The following is a 24,676-nucleotide window of genomic DNA, read 5'->3' on the forward strand; positions in this document are numbered from 1 at the left end:
TACAGCAATTTCCTCAGGGCTGTGATCAGGGGCTGCTTGGATTTGCATATTCCACCCTATGTTGTGACATTGAAATTCCTTGTTGAATTTGCTTTAGTTAGCCAAGAGGTGGCTGTTGACTCAATTTCAAAGCAGCTTTGGGCCGTTCAAGTGGCTGGTGAATAGCACTTTCTCTTTGTACGGCTTAAAGGTCTAAAGAGTTCTTCATAGGTGTGCTCTCTATGGATTGTTCAAAGATCTGTTGGAAGTACTTATAATAGGATAAATAAATTGAGGGCATGCCTTTTCGGTACCCCACGTGCATGGCTGTCTGGCCTGTGGAAGGTGCCACAAATGCAAGTCAGGATGGCCGAGTGGTCTAAGGCGCTGCGTTCAGGTCGCAGTCTCTTCTGGAGGCGTGGGTTCAAATCCCACTTCTGACAATTGTGTGTTTACTCTACTTTTTTCTTGAGAGAGAAAAAATCAGATCATTTCCCTCACAAGGGCTTATATGGTTGTCTACTTGGAAAAGTGCAGTGAGTTTTTTTCTTGCTCTAGCCACTCATGGCCTAAGATGTGTGCTTTTTTGGTTCACAATATCTTTCTCTCTCTGTAGATGATCAAGCAACATGTGGTCAGGATGGCCGAGTGGTCTAAGGCGCTGCGTTAAGGCTGCAGTCTCTCCTGGAGGCGTGGGTTCGAATCCCACTTCTGACAAACCTTTAAGTCCATTTTGTCTCTGAGTTCTTTTAGAATCTCAGCTAAAAATTGGCAGTGCATATAATATCTGAATAAGTAACAAACTTTAGTTTCAACTGCAAATGAATTTGCCCAATTATGTCTTCAAGCTCGTATAATATTCTTCTAGCATTCGTGGTGTTTTATGTGTTTTTTGGGGGGTGCTTAAAAAGTCCCTTTTATTAATGAAATGGGTTACATTCAGTCTTGTGATATTTTTGGTTTCCAATAAGTAGATTGTTAATTTTATGTAACCTCATTTTCTAATGCTCCATTCAAGAGATGTTTCCACTATGAAATGCAGAGCAAGGGGAAAGAGCACAAGTGATAGAGCGAGTGAGTGAGAAGGGGTGTTGAGGAAGGAGAGAATGAAACAAAGACAGAGTGAGTGAACAGCAGGTAGGCCTAGAAGAGGAGACTAGAAGTGAAGGCGACATACTTTTCCCTGCTTTTGACCTTCCACCCATCCCAAACCGACCACAAACGTACCATCTATGCAACGTTGGTATGCAGAAATTCACGCCTCAGCCAGTGAGGGTGAGTCCCAGGCCAGGGGCTAGAGAGCAATAGACTGCATGTGCTCAGACGTTCCCTGCTAGGGACAGTTGATCTGAAACAAGGTCTGCTCTCTTGTATCCAGCAAGGATCTAGAAATCCTGCATGAATCTGCAAGGCACGTTGACAGCATACATTTGCATAATCTGCCCCACCTTCTGCCTTCCTACTTCCTGTGCAGTAGTTGTTTGTGTAGAGTGAGAGGTTGCAGGCAACGTAATTTTGTGAGTAGGATACAGGACCCTAAATAGCTGGTAAGAGGTATGAGGTATTCTAAAAGCATAAAAATTGTACACCTGTGAAATTAAATGCTTTCACATGTGATCTTCTGTGTTTATTGTCCTGTGCATAAAGTTGCACCTTGTGTTTGAAGGTTTAAATTATTTCAGGCTTGCACGGAGGCAGAAATGTCTGAGTGACTTTTATACAGTTCTTAAGACTCTTCACTGTCAGGATGGCAGAGTGGTCTAAGGCACTGTGTTTAGGCCGCAGTCTCCTCGGGAGGCGTGGGTTCGAATCCCACTTCTGACGTGACTTTTGGAGATATAATCTCCTTTATCAGGTTAAAATCTGATGGAAGTTGCATCTGTTGGTATTCACCTGGGATGTGATTCCGTCCTCATCTACTCAAGAGAGCTGGGGTTTCTCATATATTTTGGTTGTATAAAGGGATGTATGACGTTACAACGCATACATTTACAACGACCTACCATTACAACGAAACTTTTACAACGCAAATACTATTACAACGCATGTATTTACAACGCATGTTTTTACATCGCAGGTACCTTTACAACGCATACCATTACAACGTAAGTATTGGTAAGTATATATTAATTTTTTAATTGTAAATTAATTGAAATTAATATAATTTAATGTAATGTAATTTAATTTAATTTAATTTCATTTAATTAATTTAATTTAATTTAAATTTAATTTTAATTTATTTTTACCCTGTACCCCTGTACCCCAAAACCCCACAACTGACCCTGAACCCTAAAAATACCCCTTTACCCAAAAACCTAAAACTGACCCTGAACCCTAAAAATACCCCTTTAACCAAAACCCCAAAACTGACCCTGAACCCTAAAAATACCCCTTTAACCAAAAACCTAAAACTGACCCTGAACCCTAAAAATACCCCTTTACCCAAAAACCTAAAACTGACCCTGAACCCTAAAAATACCCCTTTACCCAAAAACCTAAAACTGACCCTGAACCCTAAAAATACCCCTTTACCCAAAAACCTAAAACTGACCCTGAACCCTAAAAATACCCCTTTACCCAAAAACCTAAGACTGACCCTGAACCCTAAAAATACCCCTTTACCCAAAAACCTAAAACTGACCCTGAACCCTAAAAATACCCCTTTACCCAAAAACCCAAAACTGACCCTGAACCCTAAAAATACCCCTTTACCCAAAAACCTAAAACTGACCCTGAACCCTAAAAATACCCCTTTATCCAAAAACCCAAAACTGACCCTGCACCCTAAAAATACCCCTTTACCGAAAAACCTAAAACTGACCGTGAACCCTAAAAATACCCCTTTACCCCTTTACCCAAAATACCCCTTTACTTTGCTGACAAAGTGCAGTCCTTACTATATGAGCATAGGACCCATGTAAGAGCTCATCTGGAAGAGTCATGCTCTTGTATGCCCTGGCCAGACAGTCCATGCAAATATGGAAGAATGCCTAGCATCTGGTAGACAGTTGGACTCCAGCACACTTACGGCAATTTCCTCAGGGCTGTGATCAGGGGCTGCTTAGATTTGCGTATTCCACCCTATGTTGTGACATTGAAATTCCTTGTTAAATTTGCTTTAGCTAGCCAAGAGGTGGCTGTTGACTCAATTTCAAAGCAGCTTTGGGCCGTTCAAGTGGCTGGTGAATAGCACTTTCTCTTTGTACGCCTTAAAGGTCTAAAGAGTTCTTCATAGGTACTGCTCTGTATGGATGGTTCAAAGATCTGTTGGAAGTGCTTATAAAAGGATAAATACATTGAGGGCATGCCTTTTCCGTACCCCACTTGCATGGCTGTCTGGATTGTGGAAGGTGCTAGTAATGCAAGTTGGGATGGCCGAGTGGTCTAAGGCTCTGCGTTCAGGTCGCAGTCTCTTCTCGAGGCGTGGGTTTAAATCCCACTTCTGACAATCGTGTGTTTACTCTCCTTTTTTCTTGAGAGAGAAAAAATCAGATCATTTCCCTCACATGGGCTTATATGGTTGTCTACTTGGAAAAGTACAGTGAGTTTTTTTCTTGCTCTAGCCACTCATGGCCTAAGATGTGTGCTTTTTTGGTTCACAATATCTTTCTCTCTCTGTAGAGGAACAGGCAGCAAGTGGTCAGGATGGCCGAGTGGTCTAAGGCGCTGCGTAAAGGCCGCAGTCTCTCCTGCAGGCGTGGGTTTCAATCCCACTTCTGACAAAACTTTAAGTCCATTTTGTCTCTTAGTTCTTTTAGAATCTCAGCTAAAAATTGGCAGTGCATATAATATCTGAATAAGTAACAAACTTCAGTTTCAACTGCAAATGAATTTGCCCAATTCTGTTTCCAAGCTCGTATAATATCCTTCTAGCACTAGTGGTGTTTTATGTGTTTTTAGGGGGGTGCTTAAAAAGTCCCTTTTATTAATGAAATGGGTTACATTCAGTCTTGTGATATTTTTGGTTTCCAATAAGTAGATTGTTAATTTTATGTAACCTCATTTTCTAATGCTCCATTCAAGAGATGTTTCCACTATGAAATGCAGAGCAAGGGGAAAGAGCACAAGTGATAGAGCGAGTGAGTGAGAAGGGGTGTTGAGGAAGGAGAGAATGAAACAAAGACAGAGTGAGTGAACGGCAGGTAGGCCTAGAAGAGGAGACTAGAAGTGAAGGCGACATACTTTTCCCTGCTTTTGACCTTCCGCCTAGCCCAAACCGACCACAAACGTACCATCTATGCAACGTTGGTATGCAGAAATTCACGCCTCAGCCAGTGAGGGTGAGTCCCAGGCCAGGGGCTTGAGAGCAAAAGACTGCATGTGCTCAGACGTTCCCTGCTAGGGACAGTTGATCTGAAACAAGGTCTGCTATCTTGTATCCAGCAAGGATCTAGAAATCCTGCATGAATCTGCAAGGCACATTGACAGCATACATTTGCATAATATGCCCCACCTTCTGCCTTCCTACTTCCTGTGCAGTAGTGTTTGTGTAGAGAGAGAGGTCGCAGGCAAGGTAATTTTGTGAGTAGGATACAGGACCCTGAATAGCTGGTGAGAGGTATGAGGTATTCTAAAAGCATAGAAATTGTACACGTGATCTTCTGTGTTTATTGTCCTGTGCATAAAGTTGCACCTTGTGTTTGAAGGTTTAAATTATTTCAGGCTTGCATGGAGGCAGAAATTTCTGAGTGACTTTTATACATTTCTTAAGACTCTGCACTGTCAGGATGGCTGAGTAGTCTAAGGCGCTGTGTTTAGGCCGCAGTCTCCTCTGGAGGCGTGAGTTCGAATCCCACTTCTGACATGACTTTTGGAGATATAATCTCCTTTATCAGGTTAACATCTGATGGAAGTTGCATCTGTTGGTCTTCACCAGGGACGTGATTCAGTCCTCATCTAGTCAAGAGAGCAGGGGTTTCTCATATATTTCGGTTGTATAAAGTCTTGCTGACAAAGTGCAGTCCTTACTATGTGAGCATAGGACCCATGTAAGAGCTCATCTGGAAGAGTCATGCTCTTGTATGCCCTGGCGAGACTGTTCATGCGAATATGGAAGAATGCCTAGCATCTGGTAGACAGTTGGACTCCAGCACACTTACGGCAATTTCCTCAGGGCTGTGATCAGGGGCTGCTTAGATTTGTGTATTCCACCCTATGTTGTGACATTGAAATTCCTTGTTGAATTTGCTTTAGCTAGCCAAGAGGTGGCTGTTGACTCAATTTCAAAGCAGCTTTGGGCCGTTCAAGTGGCTGTTGAATAGCACTTTCTCTTTGTACGGCTTAAAGGTCTAAAGAGTTCTTCATAGGTGTGCTCTCTATGGATTGTTCAAAGATCTGTTGGAAGTACTTATAATAGGATAAATAAATTGAGGGCATGCCTTTTCGGTACCCCACGTGCATGGCTGTCTGGCCTGTGGAAGGTGCCATAATTGCAAGTCAGGATGGCCGAGTGGTCTAAGGTGCTGCGTTCAGATCGCAGTCTCTTCTGGAGGTGTGGGTTCAAATCCCACTTCTGACAATTGTATGTTTACTCTACTTTTTTTCTTGAGAGAGAAAAAATCAGATCATTTCCCTCACAAGGGCTTATATGGTTGTCTACTTGGAAAAGTGCAGTGAGTTTTTTTCTTGCTCTAGCCACTCATGGCCTAAGATGTGTGCTTTTTTGGTTCACAATATCTTTCTCTCTCTGTAGATGATCAAGCAACATGTGGTCAGGATGGCTGAGTGGTCTAAGGCGCTGCGTTAAGGCCGCAGTCTCTCCTGGAGGCGTGGGTTCGAATCCCACTTCTGACAAACCTTTAAGTCCATTTTGTCTCTGAGTTCTTTTAGAATCTCAGCTAAAAATTGGCAGTGCATATAATATCTGAATAAGTAACAAACTTTAGTTTCAACTGCAAATGAATTTGCCCAATTATGTCTTCAAGCTCGTATAATATTCTTCAAGCACTCGTGGTGTTTTATGTGTTTTTTGGGGGGTGCTTAAAAAGTCCCTTTTATTAATGAAATGGGTTACATTCAGTCTTGTGATATTTTTGGTTTCCAATAAGTAGATTGTTAATTTTATGTAACCTCATTTTCTAATGCTCCATTCAAGAGATGTTTCCACTATGAAATGCAGAGCAAGGGGAAAGAGCACAAGTGATAGAGCGAGTGAGTGAGAAGGGGTGTTGAGGAAGGAGAGAATGAAACAAAGACAGAGTGAGAGAACAGCAGGTAGGCCTAGAAGAGGAGACTAGAAGTGAGGCGACATACTTTTCCCTGCTTTTGACCTTCCACCCATCCCAAACCGACCACAAACGTACCATCTATGCAACGTTGGTGTTGGACAGGCCTCGTGGCCGAGCCGTCTCCTCCCCGCATGACAGGGCCCGGACCCCGGCTCTCCCCGTATCCCCAGCAAGAGCCACCCCGGCAACCCACCGAGGTAACCCACAACCCGTCCCCAACGAGACTCCAGCTCCTGAACACTCCAGTACCGGCGGGCCCTGGTCCCCGTCAGCACCATTGCCCCGGCCCAGCCGCCATCTTTGGACACTACACCACGAGGCCAAGTGACCTCGACTCGCCCCCAACCCTGGGCCTGGCCCGGTCCCGACATCGAGGCACCAGCCTCCACCCAGGAGGTGAAGACGCCACTTGGCAGGTCAATGGAAGAAGGAGTGGTCAATGGCTCTCCTCTGCCAGGTGTTGATCGCCCCCGGCCTCCCTGGGCGCTGGCTCCACCCCCCTGCTGGGTGTCTGGGCTCCCGCATCCCGGACCCCCCGACCTCCAAGCGCGAGGGTCCGGACATCAAAGGAGACTAGACCTATAACTGGGGCTCCTCCAGAGCAGGAAGGCAGTTGTATCCTGGAGTTGAGAGACACCGAGAAGAACTCATCCTTGACGGACTGCTGGCGCTGCCGCAGCCCTGCCTTGTGAACTACTCTTGGCCTGCTGGCGCTGCCGCGGCCCTCTGCAACGTGAACCATCGTCTTGGCCTGCTGGCGCTGCCGCGGCCCTCTGCAACGCGAACCATCGTCTTGGCCTGCTGGCGCTGCCGCGGCCCTCTGCAACGTGAACCATCGCCTTGGCCTGCTGGCGCTGCCGCGGCCCTCTGCAACGTGAACCATCGCCTTGGCCTGCTGGCGCTGCCGCGGCCCTCTGCAACGTGAACCATCGCCTTGGCCTGCTGGCGCTGCCGCGGCCCTCCTTGCTAAAGAACCATAGTCCTAGCCTGCTGGCGCTGCCGCGGCCCATCTTTACAGACCCCCAAGCTCGAGGATTGTGAGCTTCCTCCTTGCCACCCCTGTACCGGACCGGTACTAAGACTGTCCCGCTACCCTTTCCCCTACAGAGACTAGAATTGAGAGGACCCTCGTGTCCTGACCGCACTGTATCAATTACCACCTGACCGCAAGAACCTTATATAAAGTGTGTTAACCTCATCCGTGTGTGGTGTCCATCTGTGGGGGGGAAGTTACCTGTCTGTACGATCACCGGAGATGGCCCTCACTGGAGGCCTCTCCCCCTATACTCGGCCGACCCTCCGGGTCCCCGTCTAACATTGGTGGCTAGCGGCGGGATCCGAACCAACGCATAATCGTACAGAGAGTAACTCACCCCACGACACAACCACAATGACGACAAAAGAGAGCGGAACAACGGAAAAAGTCCAGATGGAAAAACTAGAGGAATACAACCACAGAGAACTAAAACAATTCTGCATAGAGCTAGGCATTGCTACCACAGGACTGAGCGCGAAAGAGGACTTTAAACACGCCCTGGAATCTTGGGCGGAGACGGGTACAGCCGTACCCCAAAACCAAAGCGGCGAGACAAGCCCCACGCTAACGGAAGAAGGAAGATCGGGTCTCTCCCGCGAGAAGGTCCGAGAACGGGAAAAAAGCAGGCTCCATGAATTGGAGCTGGCTCGACTTCGCTTAGATGGAGAACTCAAGTTGGCAGAACAAAAAATAACGCTGGAACACTTACGGCTCCGAGAGGAGCGAGAAGAAAAACAAAGACAGAGAGAGCTAGAAGAGAAAAAGCTAGCCTACGAACATGAGCGCAACCTAAAAGAACTAGAGATCCGGAAGCTGAACAAAGATCTCGGGGTCCCCGAGCGCCCGAACACTCCTGCCACCCCAGACCCCAAGGTCCACATCCCCAAGGATGTCGTCAGAGAGTATTACCGGAACGATGATATCCAACAATGGTTCAAAGCCTACGAGGTAGCCATGGCCTCCCAACGGATCCCCCGGAGCGACTGGGGAGCCGGATTATGGGGGAGGTTTGTCAACGAAGGGCGAGACGCCCTGCTGCAACTCCCGGACCATCAGATGACATCCTATGACCACATGAAAGCCGCCCTCCTCACTCGATACGGACTCACGCCCGAGATGTACCGCCAGCGGTTCCGTGACTGCAAACGGATGCCAGGTACAACTTGGGTGGAATACGTGAACTTCTTTAGCCGAGCCTTCGAGGGGTGGATCAAGGGCAGCAAAGTGACCACTTACGAGCAACTCTTTGACCTTATTGTGTGGGAGCACCTTTCTAACAACTGCTTCGTCGAACTCAGGCAGCACCTCCTCGACAGTAAACTGACTGAACCTCGGCAACTCGCCGCCGAAGCCGACCGATGGTAAAGCACCCGAGTGGCCCGAAATGGACCCATCGAACAGAACAGAGCCACCCAAGGGCCCTGAGGTTCCGTGACGGTTCCGTGACGATTTGAACCCGTGTTTTCAAGTTTGTCAGAAATACATAATATTGGTATCAGTGAACCGCAAATGATCCATTTAGCATACCCTGGTGTTTTCGCTACGCTACAAGCAAGAGCACTCCTTTTATTAACACATTTCTAATCCACCCACGGCATCCATCTTAGATCATGGCAGCCATTTTGTGTTTCTTGCCCTCACATACGCAATAACCTCTGATCACTTCATTTCGATTAAGGACACGTAGCCTTAGCCGGAGATTCACCTTTTACATGACACGTGCACCTTAAACCAGATCACGCTGTAGCTGCATGACTCGACAAAGGCTGCCTCCTCTGCTCGAGGCCAGCCCTGCCAAACTGGTCTTCGTGTCCATTGTCCTGATCATGATTAGGCGGCCGAAGCCGGTAGCCTTGCCCATTTACAACCCACAAGCATCTCTTATCCCGCTTTCCTATCTTCCACACCTGGCTCCGTTCCTTTCTTTCTGAAACTTTATTAGGGGGAGGTAACGAACTTTACGATGAGGCGGTCCGGGTCCTGAATGCAATATTGACAGGGAATTGTGATGAACTAGTGGGAACCCCTCTTCGTAGATGTTTCGTATCAGATTTTATCAACGGTTCCTGTGCACGCCAAATATTTATTGTTTATGACACAAAGGTTTTGGGAATGTACCAACATGTGAAGAATTCGCCTGAAGGCCAAAAACTAGTATATAAGGAGCAACCCGCTTTGTACAATTTGAACAGGCTCCTAGATTCTGCCCGTGTGTAGTATCTGTGACTTCTGTGTCCCTGCAGTAATAAACCTTTGGTCTTTGACGCCACCATCGAGAAGCCCGTGTTTCTGTTCATTTGTGCACCGAGACAGGTGGAACTCCGGGGTCTTTGGGTGTTGTTCCCTGACACCTCTGGACGGAACCAAAAAGTCCAGAACTCCAATTGGCGCCCAACGTAGGGCGACGTCATTCGGTACCGGTCCAAAAGCCTGAAGAGTTCGAGAAGCTTCGTGTGAAGATTCCTGAGGGAGGCGCCCCACTTCATCGATCCCGGCATATCGCAAAAGTGGCCCGAAGTTCTCTTCCACGAGGGTTTCCCGTTCAGGACGGCTGCAGTGGGCCGTTGCCTTGACCGTCGCCCTGTCTTGGACCCGAGGTGCAGTCCTTAGTACAGCGAAACGTGACGGGTTTCTCCTTGGTGACGTCTTCAGTGACTCAGTTAAGTATTTAGTGATAGCTAGCTGGTTACTTTGTGAGGATTGTTAAAATCCTTGATTGGTTCTTGGTTTGGTTTTGGTTCTTGGTAGGATTATCACAGGTTGTTCTGGTTAAGATAATCTATTTGGTTTAGTTTGGGTATCGATACAACAGTTCGTTTTGGTAGGCCTAAATTCTTGGTTCAAGTGCACATATCTGTTTTGTGTTTTGTTTGTTTTGTGTTCCGGACTGAAAAATGGTAAGTCGGAAAATGTTGTCTTGCTTTGGTTGCAACCGTGACTCACGATTGGAGGACTCTTGTCTGGTTCCTCCGATTGGGACTCCCCTATATGATTTATATTGTAAACATGGTGCGGGTCCTATATCTTATAATGAGGTATGGGTCCGTTACACTGCGAAGGATGGTGTCCTTAGTTGGCCACTGCATGGTAGTTTTGAACCCGAGATTCTCGACAACTTAGAAGCGAAATTGTTTAGGAAGAAAGCCCGGCCGGCAATGTTTGATTCTTTCCGTTATTGGCGAAAAGAATCCAAACAGAGAGAAATTAAAAGGTTGAAGAAAGAACAGAAAGAACAAGAAGAGTTGACTCTAGAGCAAGCGGCTAAGCAGTTGCAGGCTAACGAGTGTGAGAAGGCCATAGATGTAGCCATTAGAGAGCATAACTTAGCGATTGACAAGTGCTATCCTGCCTTGCCATCGAAAATGGCTAAGATACTGGAGGATTCCGAAAACGATCCTCTGTTATCTTATCTGTTACGGTCACCTCCACCGTATGCACAAGGTGCTGCGGCTCCACTTGTCCCGAATGTTCAATTGCCGGTTGCTGGACAACCTGGTGTTCCTGCTCCTGTCCCCCAAAATCAAGTTCCCGTACCTCCTGTGATGAATGTGAATGTTCCTACAGCTCCTTCTCTTCCTGAACTGTCAGCTTCTGTACCTACTATTCCACAAACTATTTTTCTCGATACTCCTACTGTTCCGTTATCTATTCCTACCTCTACTGCGTTCTCTACGTCTGCGAGTGTGCTAACTCCACTTTCTGTTCGTCGAAGAATCACTGATTCTGTTACTAATATGCTGTCTCCTTTATATAAAACTTTAATTAAGACTCCTACTCCTGACTCAGTTCAGAGACGTAGTCAGCTTCCAAGTACTGAGGAACGGGGAATTTTAGATTCCACGGCTCTCAGATGGATTTCGAAGAGTAGAAGATATAGTACGAGAGATGTGTTAGACACATTTATGCAGTGGAAGGAACCAACACAACGGTATGTCTTTGATGAGATGTGCTCGGTGTTACGTGAAGAAATAGAAGAAGATGATGTAGAATCAGATTTGGAAGATTTAATTAAAGTTCAAAAAGAGTTTGCTGCTGGAATGATAGTGGGTGATAATATAAAAGAAGCGATGGAACTTATTTTAAGTTTTAGGAATGATCCATCTCTTCGTTCGCCGAGAGATTTAGAAAGAGGAAAAATGAAGCTAAGTCGCCAATATCCTATGAGGGAAGTTCCTCCAATCTGGCGCGAAGCAGTGGCACGTGATGATAATGCTGGTATTGCAGGTGCTCCAGCGCAGTTCCAAAGAGTGTGGATACACATTCCATGGAAGCGAGCTGAAGTGCTAGCGGTGAAGCAGGCCTTGCCAGATCCACGTAAGAATCCTGCTGGATATTACAAGGAATTAACACAGACAGTTGAGGCCTGTATAATGAACTTAGCCGACATCGATATGTTATTTGGCAATGTAGTTCCGCAACCAGTGTGGGCTAAAATTCGTAGAGAGGATCATCAAGCTGCCTTAGGTGGTGATTGGGCAGCTATCACTGCAGCAGATGGTCAGCAAGTAGGTGGTGCGAAACCCGAACCCCTAATTGCTAATCTTCCAGGTAGAATAATTGATCTAATGAAGACTCTGATGCCAGCATTGCGTGTAAATTGGGACAAGCTGTCAGCATGCAGGCAGAAGAAAGACGAAAGTGTCTCCGACTTCTTCACAAGGTTTGAAGAGACTTTTGTAGATCATAGTGGTCAGGACATGAGTACAGAAGGAGGACAAAGACTGTTTGTCGATAAATTTGTGCATAATTTGTTACCTGAATTATGCAATAAATTAAAAGACTCAGAAAGTGCGTGGGCTGTGTCCACAACAGCGCAAATACTTGCGACTGCACAGTACTACGAAAATAGGGATAAAGAGGAAAAGGAGAAATCAGAAAAGAAAACGAAAGATTTAAAAACTAAAGTTCTTTTGCAGCAGGCGTATCCGCCTCGCATGAATCAATCTAATACGCAGCAAGGTTCGTACCAAAGGACAGATTATAGTTCATCAAGACCTCAATATCAGTGGAATCAGTGTGCGTACTGTAAGAAAGAGGGTCACTATAAAAATGAATGTCCGATCTTAGCGCAAAATAATGCAGCAGCAGCCCAGAGAGGTCGTGGTGGTTTTGTGCAGAATTCTAGAGGTCGAGGACGAGGTGCTATGCCTCCACAAACGAATGATCGTCCTTCCAATCACTTTGATCAACGAAATGGACAATCTACTCAGCAAAATAGATCTCAACAATATCTTGTTGAGGACTATTGTGAAGTAGATGAGGGTTTTCAGCAAAATGGGTACTAGGACAGTCATGGACAGAGAGAGGGAGTAGTATCAGTTCCAGTGGATCAGAGTGGGCCTTATGTCGCAGTAGCAACATCAGGTGTAGTCGAACCGTTTCTGTTGGATACTGGTGCCGCAAAAAGTTCTATCATTCATACGAAACTCCCTGGCGCACCTTTGTCCGGCTCAACAAATGTTTCCGTAGGTTTTTCAGGCGCCCCTGTTTACAACCCGATATCTAGTCCTTTGTCTATTTCTGTTGGACCGTGCCAATTGAAAGCACCCCTGATTTTGACGACAGGTTGTAATGAAAATCTGCTTGGTTTAGATTTGTTAAAACGACTATATGCGACATTGTACTGTTCTCCGGAAGGAGTACAACTCACGTTGGGTAAAAATATCACCTCTCCGATGTACTTATCAATGGACGCACTCCCGCCAGAGCTACGCTCACTCCCTGATTCTCTTTGGGCGACTGGTCCTAATGATGTAGGTCTCTTAGAAATTCCACCGTATGTGGTAACCTTGAAAACAAATGTAAAATTTCCAAGAATTCCCCAATATAAAATATCTAGTGAAGGAGAGCGTGCACTTTTATTGATTGTGCAAGATTTAATTAAGAAAGAGGTGATTGAAGAAACTAGGGGAAATGTCTGTAATAGCCCTGTACTACCGATTTTGAAACGAACTGATCCTACAAAACCTCCAGTGTACAGGTTTGTCATAGACCTTAGAGAAGTTAATAAGATTGTGGTTCCGCAGTTTCCTGTGGTTCCGGATATTACTGCCTTGCTAACATTGATTCCTGCTACAGCCACATGGTTCTCAGTTATTGACTTAAAGAATGCCTTTTTCAGCATTCCGATAGCCGAAGAAAGTAGAGATATTTTCGGCTTCTGTTTAGGAGGACGAAGTTTCAGATTTAAACGAGCTCCACAAGGCTATTGTGAAAGTCCATCTATTTATAGTCAAGCATTAAAAAGCCAGTTAGATTCTTTTGTCCTTCCTCCAGGTTCTGCTCTAGTACAGTACGTAGACGATCTTCTAGTGGCTGCCGATGACAAGGAAACTTGCAAAGCAGCTACAATTTCCTTATTGCATCATTTGTCTAATTTGAATCACAAGGTGTCTCCTTCCAAAATGCAATACTGCTGCCAAGAAGTGACCTACCTAGGTCATCTCTTGTCAAAGGAGGGAAGGAAGTTGACCCCAGAAAGAATAAAAGCAATTACACAGATGAGTGTTCCATGCACACAGAGAGAAGTACGTGCCTTTCTAGGTATTACCTCTTACTGTAGGCAATGGATCCCAAATTTTTCTCTTTTAGCGAAACCATTGGTAGCCTTGACTAGGAAAAATGTTCCGAGTCCAGTGCCATGGTCTGATGAATGTCAAGAGAGTTTTACTGAATTACGAAAAGCATTGTGTTCAGCTCCTGTATTGGGTACACCTGATTACAGTAAGCCGTTCACGCTCTACGTTCACGAGAGAGAAGGTTGCGCATTGAGTGTTCTGACACAGAAGTTTGGTGATAAACAACGCCCTTGTGCGTATTTTTCATCAACATTAGATCCGGTAGCTAGAGCGTTGCCTAGTTGTTTGAGAGCTACAGCGGCAGCTGCGGCTTCCATTCGACAATCTGCTGGTTTGGTGATGAACAACATGCTAGTGGTCATGGTTCCTCATGCAGTGGATACACTCATGAACCGAACGAAGACACAACACCTTACTAGTGCGAGATTATCTGGTTACGAGCTGACATTACTAGCGAGTCATATTCAGATCAAAAGATGTAATGTCTTGAATCCAGCAACACTGTTGCCGACTGATCAAGAGTCGAGTGATTCCGAGCCACATGATTGCGGTTTTAAAACGGAGGAAGAGACAAAAGGACGCATTGATTTGAAGGATACTCCGTTATCCGATCCGGATGGTACGCTGTATGTGGACGGGTCATGTTTTAAATTGGAGAATGGTGATGTGACTGCTGCTTACGCAGTAACGACTTTGAAGACGATTGTGGAGACTGCAAGAGTGAGTCAGAATTCTGCCCAAGCTGCAGAATTAATAGCTCTAACGAGAGCATGTGTTTTAGCGGAGGGAAAGAGAGTGAATGTGTTTACAGATAGTCAGTACGCATTTGGCGTGGCCCATAGTTTTGGCCGGTTGTGGAGAGAAAGAGGTTTCATTACGTCCCATGGGACTAAGATCCAACATGGTCAGCTAGTGAATGACTTGTTGGAATCTCTAACCTTGCCGACTGAAGTTGCGATTGTGAAGTGCAGTGCTCATAAAGCAATCACGGATGATGTTGGTCGTGGGAATGCTTTTGCTGATGAAATTGCTAAACAGACAGCTAGAGACACGATGAGCAGAATGTATGTTGCTACGTCTGCAAGATGGATTGCTGAGTCTGGAATGTGCGAGGATACTATGGAAAGTGTGAAAGAGATTCAGAAAGAAGCAACTGAGGAAGAGAAACGTGTATGGAGAGAAAGTACGGGCAAGTTGGACTCGAATGGATGTTGGATTGATTTGACAGAACAGCAGCGTTGGATGTTGCCCGATGCGTATGTGCTTGCAGTAGTGACGATGGCGCATGGGGTAGCGCATATAAGTTCTAAAGGGATCTGTAAGATGTTGGCTCCGGTCTGGAAGAATGAGGGAATCAGTAAGTGTGCAGAGAGAGTGGTGAAAAATTGTATGGTGTGCTTGATGCATAATCCTGGCAAGGGAACTCCAACTCCAGCTGGTCATTTCGCTCCTCCTTCCTGCCCTTTTGAAGTGATTCAGTTAGATTTTATTCACATGGACCGCTGTAATAATTTAAAATATGTCCTAGTGGTGGTCTGTGCTTTTTCCAGGTGGATAGAAGCATACCCACTAAAGGACAACACTGCCCTATCAACTGCCAAAATTCTTCTCAAAGAATTTTTCCCTAGATATGGAATGCCACGGATTGTATGGTCAGATAACGGAAGTGAGTTTATAGGGAAAGTTATGCAGAGTGTGTGTGCCGGCCTAGGACTGAAACAGAAATTCCACAGTGCAAACCATCCCCAGTCTGCTGGTTTAGTGGAGGGTTACAATGGCACCCTCAAGTTGAAAATAGCTAAAATACAAGCATCCACAGGTTTAGCCTGGCCAGACGCACTTCCTTTGGCCTTGTTATCAACGAGAGCAACGGTACATTCTAGAATAGGGCTTAGTCCTTATGAAATAGTCTTTGGTCGCCCGGCAAATATATGGGGTGTGCCAAGGCCTAAATAATTTTGTTCCATAGAATATCCTATGTTGATAGACTACCTTTACGACTTGACTGCTAAATTGAGTCTTATTCATCAACAGGTTTTCGATGCTTTGCCAAAACCTCCGGAGAGTCCAGGGCATCAGCTGAAACCGGGAGACTTCGTCGTCATCAAAAACTTCGCGAGGACGAAGAACCTTCAGCCGAGATTTGTGGGGCCCTTCCAAATCCTACTTGCAATGAGGACAGCAGTTCGTGTAGCTGGCCGCAAGCACTGGGTACACGCATCCCACGTTAAGCGTGTCCCTTTGCCGCTCCCTTACGACGACTGGGTGAAGAAGGGAATTGGTGCCTCCGAATCTGAAAGCACACCGAAGTTTATCTCTTTCAGCGATGCCGAATTGATTACTGACACTCCAAAATCTGACTCTCCTCCTGAAAAGACTCCTTTGAACACTGAACATTTGTCTCCAGCATCAGAAGAAACTTTGCCATCTGCGAACTTAAACACTGCAACAGCTGCTAGTGATACACTATTTTCCGATCAGACAGTACCAGCGAAACAGAGATATAACTTAAGAAGCCGTAAAATGGACAAATAAAGCAGGCAACTGCATATTGTGATTTTGATATATTGAACTTTTGCCTTCAGCCAGGAAGTTTGCTATTGTTTATTGTTTTTAAAATTGCCTTGCCGTCTGGGTAGCCGTAGGGTCGTGGCTGTATGCCTAGTTGAATCTGCGGGGGTCTGACACAAGGTCGATCCTTCTGTTGGTTCTGGGAACTCCCAGGGCTGATAGAGGCATTTTCATCTACGTACACATCATCAGTGGTCGCGAGCGGATTGTAGAAGATGGAGCTTCCTGCGCTGCAACGAAAAAATGTGATTTATGTTCGCAGAAACAGACTTCATAGAATTCTTCATAGCAAATGCTTTTTGATGCAATGTGCCATTACATTCTTGATTATTTTAGCAACATTGGTGGGTGGAATCGTCTTTAGTATAAATTTGATTTTTGTGCCAGTTACTACAGTACCTCCCCTTGATCCTGCCATTTCTACTGTTTCTTCTATACACTCTTTTCACTCGTTTCCGGAACATGAGCAAGCCCGACGCTCAGAATTCACCAACAACACTTTTGTACAGCTCTTGCACCAACACCAACTGGTAGTTAACACTACAGACTGCTGGGTGTGTGGCTTGATACCCCACACTATGGATAAAGGTATTCCCTATCTGGTTTTGCCTTACAGCTACAATGGATCATTTCAGGCCCTCCAAACCATCTTTGCTTATGCCCTTGAAACCTATCCTCCACGTCCACCGCGTTCCACTAAATATAACTCTGCCAACAAAGCCTTAGTCCAGGGAATTATTGACATGGTCAAGGACGTCAATAATACTCCATCCTACCCTAGAGACGAATTGCGAGTATATTTAAGTTGGAATACTTCAGAGTATCGCCTTAGTTTAGGAGAAAGCAAGCGTAAAAGCTCAACTCCAATCTGGGTCGTACCTCACCGAGGTCAGGTCTGCTTGCAAGGTAATGGGATAAATCCGAGAGCTCAGCTAGGGAGGAGTGAGTGCGTAGAGACTTATGTGTTTCCGGCTAACTCTTCCCCTGCCTTTCTCACTGCTAGGGGTACCTACTTCATTTGTCGAGACAGAGCTTATACATGGTTGCCTGCCGACTTTTCAGGATCATGTTATATTGCTCGATTGTTGCCTCCGACATACACTGCTTCATCTGATTACCACAGAACCAGAGTAGCGAGAGGTGTCTTCAGCAAGGAAGATACCGCTGGTCAGGAAGCTGGAGACTTCTTCAAAGGCTTCCTTCCGTTCTGGGGGCCTATGGCCAATAGTAGAAACATACGTCAGCTAACACGGGTAGTTGAATCTACTATTACCGAAACTGCTGGTGCCCTTAGCAACTTAACAGCTGAGCTTCAGGCGGATAGACTCATGACGTTGCAGAACCGTATGGTTCTAGACGTTATACTTGCAGATCGAGGTGGGGTATGCAGAATGATCCAATCGAGCTGCTGTGTCTTTATTCCTAATAATGCTCCAACAGTCTATGAGGCGATCTCTAAGCTACACAAGATTTCCGACTCTATACATGTAGACAAGGGAAACTGGTCCTTCATGGAGTGGTTTTGGACTCTGATATCAGCGTGGGGATGGAAGGTTCTAATGGTCATTGGTGTCATCTTAGTATTCCTATTCTCATGCTGCCTGATTATCCAGTGTGGTCCTGCTCTGTGTAGTCTTTGTGCTGCAACTTGTCTCAGAAAACCACCTGCGTTTGGAGAAAAGGCACGAGAAAGGATGATGATACAACAGCATGTCACTGACCTGATGAGCATAGAACTAGATTCTGACATAGACTGAGTAATTGCCTATGTAAGGGCAAAAGGAGGGTCTGAGGTTCCGTGACGGTTCCGTGACGATTTGAACCCGTGTTTTCAAGTTTGTCAGAAATACATAATATTGGTATCAGTGAACCGCAAATGATCCATTTAGCATACCCTGGTGTTTTCGCTACGCTACAAGCAAGAGCACTCCTTTTATTAACACATTTCTAATCCACCCACGGCATCCATCTTAGATCATGGCAGCCATTTTGTGTTTCTTGCCCTCACATACGCAATAACCTCTGATCACTTCATTTCGATTAAGGACACGTAGCCTTAGCCGGAGATTCACCTTTTACATGACACGTGCACCTTAAACCAGATCACGCTGTAGCTGCATGACTCGACAAAGGCTGCCTCCTCTGCTCGAGGCCAGCCCTGCCAAACTGGTCTTCGTGTCCATTGTCCTGATCATGATTAGGCGGCCGAAGCCGGTAGCCTTGCCCATTTACAACCCACAAGCATCTCTTATCCCGCTTTCCTATCTTCCACACCTGGCTCCGTTCCTTTCTTTCTGAAACTTTATTAGGGGGAGGTAACGAACTTTACGATGAGGCGGTCCGGGTCCTGAATGCAATATTGACAGGGAATTGTGATGAACTAGTGGGAACCCCTCTTCGTAGATGTTTCGTATCAGATTTTATCAACGGTTCCTGTGCACGCCAAATATTTATTGTTTATGACACAAAGGTTTTGGGAATGTACCAACATGTGAAGAATTCGCCTGAAGGCCAAAAACTAGTATATAAGGAGCAACCCGCTTTGTACAATTTGAACAGGCTCCTAGATTCTGCCCGTGTGTAGTATCTGTGACTTCTGTGTCCCTGCAGTAATAAACCTTTGGTCTTTGACGCCACCATCGAGAAGCCCGTGTTTCTGTTCATTTGTGCACCGAGACAGGTGGAACTCCGGGGTCTTTGGGTGTTGTTCCCTGACACCTCTGGACGGAACCAAAAAGTCCAGAACTCCAGCCCCATCGCCCCCGCGGGGGAGGAGGAGGCCAGGGTCGGGGTAGAGACACCGTCCCGGTGGCTCCCGCCAGCAACCCCCCGCCCCCGGCCGGCAGGGGAAACTTCCCGATGCGACCAGGCTTCCGAGCCAACGTTACTTGCCACCGATGCCAGCGACCCGGCCACTACGCCAATGATCCCAACTGCCCGAAGAGCCAGAGCCCTATGCCCCGCCAGGTCGTTGCCGCCGCCCTGGGGGAAGAGCAAGCCCCCGAAGACCAAGAGGAGTACGAGCCCGACCAGCCCGAGTGGGAACCCGCCGCCATGTCCCTGGTCTGCCTAGGGGAAAGAGACCTGATTCCGCGGGCCCCCCTTCCCGCCAACACGCAGAAGTACAGCCAGTGGGTCAACATTAATGGACACCGGGCTGAAGTCCTCCGCGACACCGGGGCCAGTGTGACCGCCGTCCGCTGTCATCTGGTGACCCCGGACCAGATCTTGCCGAACATCCTTTGCCCTGTACGGTCGGCCGACAACTCAGAAAGTCTATGTCGGATGGCCTGCGTTCCCTTCGAATGGGGGGGCGTATCCGGGATGCTGAAAGTGACTGTCCGCGATGATGCCCCCGTGGACTGCCTCCTGGGGAACGACCTCGAAAGTTCTCCCTGGGCAGCCGTCGAGAGGAGAGAGCACCTGGGGATGCTGGGCTTCCCCGAATGGGTCTGTGTAACGACCCGGTCCATGGCCGCCCGCGCCATCCCCCGTCCAGAAGAACCAGAGTGGCCAGAGCCTCCTCCCCCGATTGCCCGAGAGGAAGCCACCCTAGAAGCAAGTTCTCCAGCCCAAAACGAAGACGGAATCGATCGGCTCCAGGACCTTCCCGAACTGGCCGAGTGGCGTCAAGAGGGGGGCCCCACCCAGTAACAATTCCGACAAGAACAGAGAGCCTGTCCCTCCCTCGAGGGACTCCGGCAGCAAGCCCTCGCCCAGAGCGCAGGAGACACCGCGGGGGCCCACTGGATTTATTGGGACAATGACCTGCTCTACAGTGAGCAAAATATTGCGGAGCTGGGGGCCAGTCGGGTGCTGGTGGTACCCCTCCGCTTCAGAGACTTCCTCTTGAACTTAGCACACGATGTGCCCCTTGCCGGACACCTGGGGCAAGACAAGACGTACAGCCGCCTGGTGACCCACTTCTACTGGCCCAAAATGCGAAACGATGTCGCCAACCACTGCCGAACCTGCCCCACCTGCCAGGCCAGCGGGAAGAGCGGTCGAAAAACCAAAGCACCCTTACAGCCTTTTCCCGTCGTCACCACCCCGTTCGAACGGGTGGGAATAGACATTGTGGGGCCCCTGGACCCCCGAACAGCACAAGGGCACCGGTTCATCCTGGTCCTGGTGGACCACGCCACCCGCTATCCCGAGGCTATCCCTCTTCGGACCGTGACGGCGCCCGTGGTAGGCCGAGCCCTGATGGGGATCTTCTCCCGGGTGGGCTTCCCCCGGGAGGTCGTCAGCGACAGGGGCACCAACTTTATCTCGAAATACATGAAGTCTCTCTGGCAACAATGCGGGGTCACCGACAAATTCACGACCCCCTATCACCCGCAAGGAAACGGATTGGTCGAGCGGTTTCACCGCACTCTCAAGGGGATGATCATGGGCCTAGAAGAACCCCTCCATCGCCAATGGGACGTGCTGCTCCCGTGCCTCCTGTTCGCCTACCGAGAAGTCCCTCAAAAATCCCTGGGCTTCAGCCCATTTGAACTCCAGTACGGACACCCTGTCCGGGGTCCCCTCAGCCTGGTCAAGGAAGGTTGGGAGGTGGCCCCCCAGAAGACTCCTCCAGATATCTACAAGTATCTCCTGACCCTTCGCAACCAGACTCGGCGATTCAGGGAGATCGCCAAAGCCAACCTTGAAGCCAGTCAGGAGGACATGAAGAAATGGTATGATCAGCACGCCTCCTCCATCGAGTTCGAGCCGGGGCAGCAAGTCGGGGTGATGTCCCCGGTTGAACCATGTGCCCTCCAGGACAAATGGACCGGACCCTTCAAGGTGATAGAGCGCAAGGGTCCCGTCACCTACTTAATCAACATGGAATCCTCCCGGAACCCCCTACGGGTCCTCCACGCCAACAGACTCAAGCCCCACTTCGTACGCTCAGAACTCAGCCTCCTGCTGGCTACTGATAATGGGGCGGAGGAAGACTCCGAGCCCCTTCCTGACCTGCTGAGGACGCTCGAGCAGGATGGCTCAGTGGAAGGGGTCAGACTCTCCGTGGCCTTGTCCCCGGAGCAACGCCAAGACTGTCGAGCTCTCCTGTCACAATTCGCCCCACTGTTCTCCCTCACCCCGGGGGTCACCCCCTGGTGCCTTCACGACGTGGACACAGGGGATAGTCCCCCTATTCGACACAGGGCCTACCGCGTGCCAGATCGGGTACGTGCCTGCATCCAGACCGAAGTATCCAAAATGCTGGCTCTGGGAGTAATCGAACCATCCGACAGCCCCTGGGCCAGCCCCGTCGTACTGGTCCCCAAGGCTGCCGCCCCGGGCGTTGCCCCCGAGCTCCGGTTCTGTGTGGACTATCGGGGCCTGAACGCCGTTACCAGAATTGACGCTCACCCCATCCCCCGGGCGGATGAGCTGATTGACCGCATGGGAGCTGCCCGCTACCTTAGCATCTTCGATTTAACAGCGGGTTACTGGCAGATCGGCCTCACCCCGGGGGCGCAAGAACAATCCGCCTTCTCTACCCCGGATGGCCACTACCACTTCACGGTGATGCCATTCGGCATGAAAAACGCTCCAGCCACCTTCCAACGACTCGTGAACCAGGTACTGGCGGGCCTCGAAGAATTCAGCGCCGCCTATCTGGACGATATTGCTGTGTACAGTCGCCACTGGGCAGACCACCTCCACCACCTCCGGGAGGTTCTACACGCCCTCCGGCAGGCCGGGCTCACCATCAAAGCCAGAAAATGTCAGATTGGCCAAGGGTCCGTGACCTACCTAGGACACCAAGTGGGAAGTGGTCTGGTGGCCCCCCTTCAGCTCAAGATCGCTGCCATCCAGGCCTGGCAACCCCCTACGACCCAAACCGAGGTCCGGGCCTTCCTGGGACTCACTGGGTACTACCGGCGGTTTGTGAAGGACTATGGCAGCATCGTGGGGCCCCTCACAGAACTCACATCCAAGAAAAACCCCAAAACCGTCAGCTGGACTCCGGACTGTCAATCGGCCTTCGAGAAGTTGAAGGCCGCCATGTGCACCGCCCCCGTGCTCCAGGCCCCCGACTACAGCCGGGAATTCATAGTCCAGACGGACGCCTCAGACCATGGCATTGGGGCTGTCCTCTCTCAACTCAACACCGAGGGAGTCGATCAGCCAGTGGCCTTCATCAGCCGGCGCCTGCTGGCACGAGAACAACGCTGGAGCACCATTGAGCGGAAGGCCTTCGCCGTGGTATGGGCCCTTAAGAAGCTCCGGCCCTACCTCTTTGGTACCCACTTCCGGGTACAGACAGACCACCGACCCCTGCAATGGCTGATGCAAATGCGGGGGGAAAACCCGAAACTGTTGCGGTGGTCCATTTCCCTGCAGGGGATGGACTTCACTGTGAAGCACCGTCCAGGCCAGGACCACGCCAACACCGACGGCCTGTCACGCTTTTTCCGCCTCGGCGAGGAGAGTACCCAAGAGGATGGGTGACTCTCCCTGCCTTCAGCTGGGGGGGACGCATGTTGGACAGGCCTCGTGGCCGAGCCGTCTCCTCCGCATGACGGGGCCCGGACCCCGGCTCTCCCCGTATCCCCAGCAAGAGCCACCCCGGCAACCCACCGAGGTAACCCACAACCCGTCCCCAACGAGACTCCAGCTCCTGAACACTCCAGTACCGGCGGGCCCTGGTCCCCGTCAGCACCATTGCCCCGGCCCAGCCGCCATCTTTGGACACTACACCACGAGGCCAAGTGACCTCGACTCGCCCCCAACCCTGGGCCTGGCCCGGTCCCGACATCGAGGCACCAGCCTCCACCCAGGAGGTGAAGACGCCACTTGGCAGGTCAATGGAAGAAGGAGTGGTCAATGGCTCTCCTCCGCCAGGTGTCGATCGCCCCCGGCCTCCCCGGGCGCTGGCTCCACCCCCCTGCTGGGTGTCTGGGCTCCCGCATCCCGGACCCCCCGACCTCCAAGCGCGAGGGTCCGGACATCAAAGGAGACTAGACCTATAACTGGGGCTCCTCCAGAGCAGGAAGGCAGTTGTATCCTGGAGTCGAGAGACACCGAGAAGAACTCATCCTTGACGGACTGCTGGCGCTGCCGCAGCCCTGCCTTGTGAACTACTCTTGGCCTGCTGGCGCTGCCGCGGCCCTCTGCAACGTGAACCATCGTCTTGGCCTGCTGGCGCTGCCGCGGCCCTCTGCAACGCGAACCATCGTCTTGGCCTGCTGGCGCTACCGCGGCCCTCTGCAACGTGAACCATCGCCTTGGCCTGCTGGAGCTGCCGCGGCCCTCTGCAACGTGAACCATCGCCTTGGCCTGCTGGCGCTGCCACGGCTCTCTGCAACGTGAACCATCGCCTTGGCCTGCTGGCGCTGCCGCGGCCCTCCTTGCTAAAGAACCATAGTCCTAGCCTGCTGGCGCTGCCACGGCCCATCTTTACAGGCCCCCAAGCTCGAGGATTGTGAGCTTCCTCCTTGCCACCCGTGTACCGGACCGGTACTAAGACTGTCCCACTACCCTTTCCCCTACAGAGACTAGAATTGAGAGGACCCTCGTGTCCTGACCGCACTGTATCAATTACCACCTGACCGCAAGAACCTTATATAAAGTGTGTTAACCTCATCCGTGTGTGGTGTCCATCTGTGGGGGGGAAGTTACCTGTCTGTACGATCACCGGAGACGGCCCTCACTGGAGGCCTCTCCCCCTATACTCGGCCGACCCTCCGGGTCCCCGTCTAACAGTTGGTATGCAGAAATTCACGCCTCAGCCAGTGAGGGTGAGTCCCAGGCCAGGGGCTAGAGAGCAAAAGACTGCATGTGCTCAGACGTTCCCTGCTAGGGACAGTTGATCTGAAACAAGGTCTGCTCTCTTGTATCCAGCAAGGATCTAGAAATCCTGCATGAATCTGCAAGGCACATTGACAGCATACATTTGCATAATCTGCCCCACCTTCTGCCTTCCTACTTCCTGTGCAGTAGTTGTTTGTGTAGAGAGAGAGGTCGCAGGCAAGGTAATTTTGTGAGTAGGATACAGGACCCTAAATAGCTGGTAAGAGTTATGAGGTATTCTAAAAGCATAAAAATTGTACACCTGTGAAATGAAATGCTTTCACATGTGATCTTCTGTGTTTATTGTCCTGTGCATAAAGTTGCACCTTGTGTTTGAAGGTTTAAATTATTTCAGGCTTGCATGGAGGCAGAAATTTCTGAGTGACTTTTATACATTTCTTAAGACTCTGCACTGTCAGGATGGCCGAGTGGTCTAAGGCGCTGTGTTTAGGCCGCAGTCTCCTCTGGAGGCGTGGGTTAGAATCCCACTTCTGACA

General features: G+C 49.1%; 5 non-coding genes across 5 annotated transcripts; all 5 read left to right on the top strand.

The window, feature by feature from the left end:
• Positions 1–339: 339 nt before the first annotated feature.
• On the top strand, positions 340–422 carry TRNAL-CAG (transfer RNA leucine (anticodon CAG)). Its single transcript has one exon. It is a non-coding gene; the product is annotated as a tRNA-Leu (tRNA).
• A 191-nt stretch (positions 423–613) lies between these two features.
• Positions 614–696, top strand: TRNAL-AAG (transfer RNA leucine (anticodon AAG)). The gene has a single exon. It is a non-coding gene; the product is annotated as a tRNA-Leu (tRNA).
• Positions 697–5,414: 4,718 nt separating this feature from the next.
• Positions 5,415–5,497, top strand: TRNAL-CAG (transfer RNA leucine (anticodon CAG)). The gene has a single exon. It is a non-coding gene; the product is annotated as a tRNA-Leu (tRNA).
• Positions 5,498–5,689: 192 nt separating this feature from the next.
• TRNAL-AAG (transfer RNA leucine (anticodon AAG)) lies at positions 5,690–5,772 on the top strand. Its single transcript has one exon. It is a non-coding gene; the product is annotated as a tRNA-Leu (tRNA).
• An 18,821-nt stretch (positions 5,773–24,593) lies between these two features.
• TRNAL-UAG (transfer RNA leucine (anticodon UAG)) lies at positions 24,594–24,676 on the top strand. The gene has a single exon. It is a non-coding gene; the product is annotated as a tRNA-Leu (tRNA).

The sequence above is a fragment of the Lissotriton vulgaris genome, chromosome 8 (genome assembly GCF_964263255.1).
Source record: "Lissotriton vulgaris chromosome 8, aLisVul1.2, whole genome shotgun sequence".
Lineage (NCBI taxonomy): Eukaryota > Metazoa > Chordata > Amphibia > Caudata > Salamandridae > Lissotriton > Lissotriton vulgaris.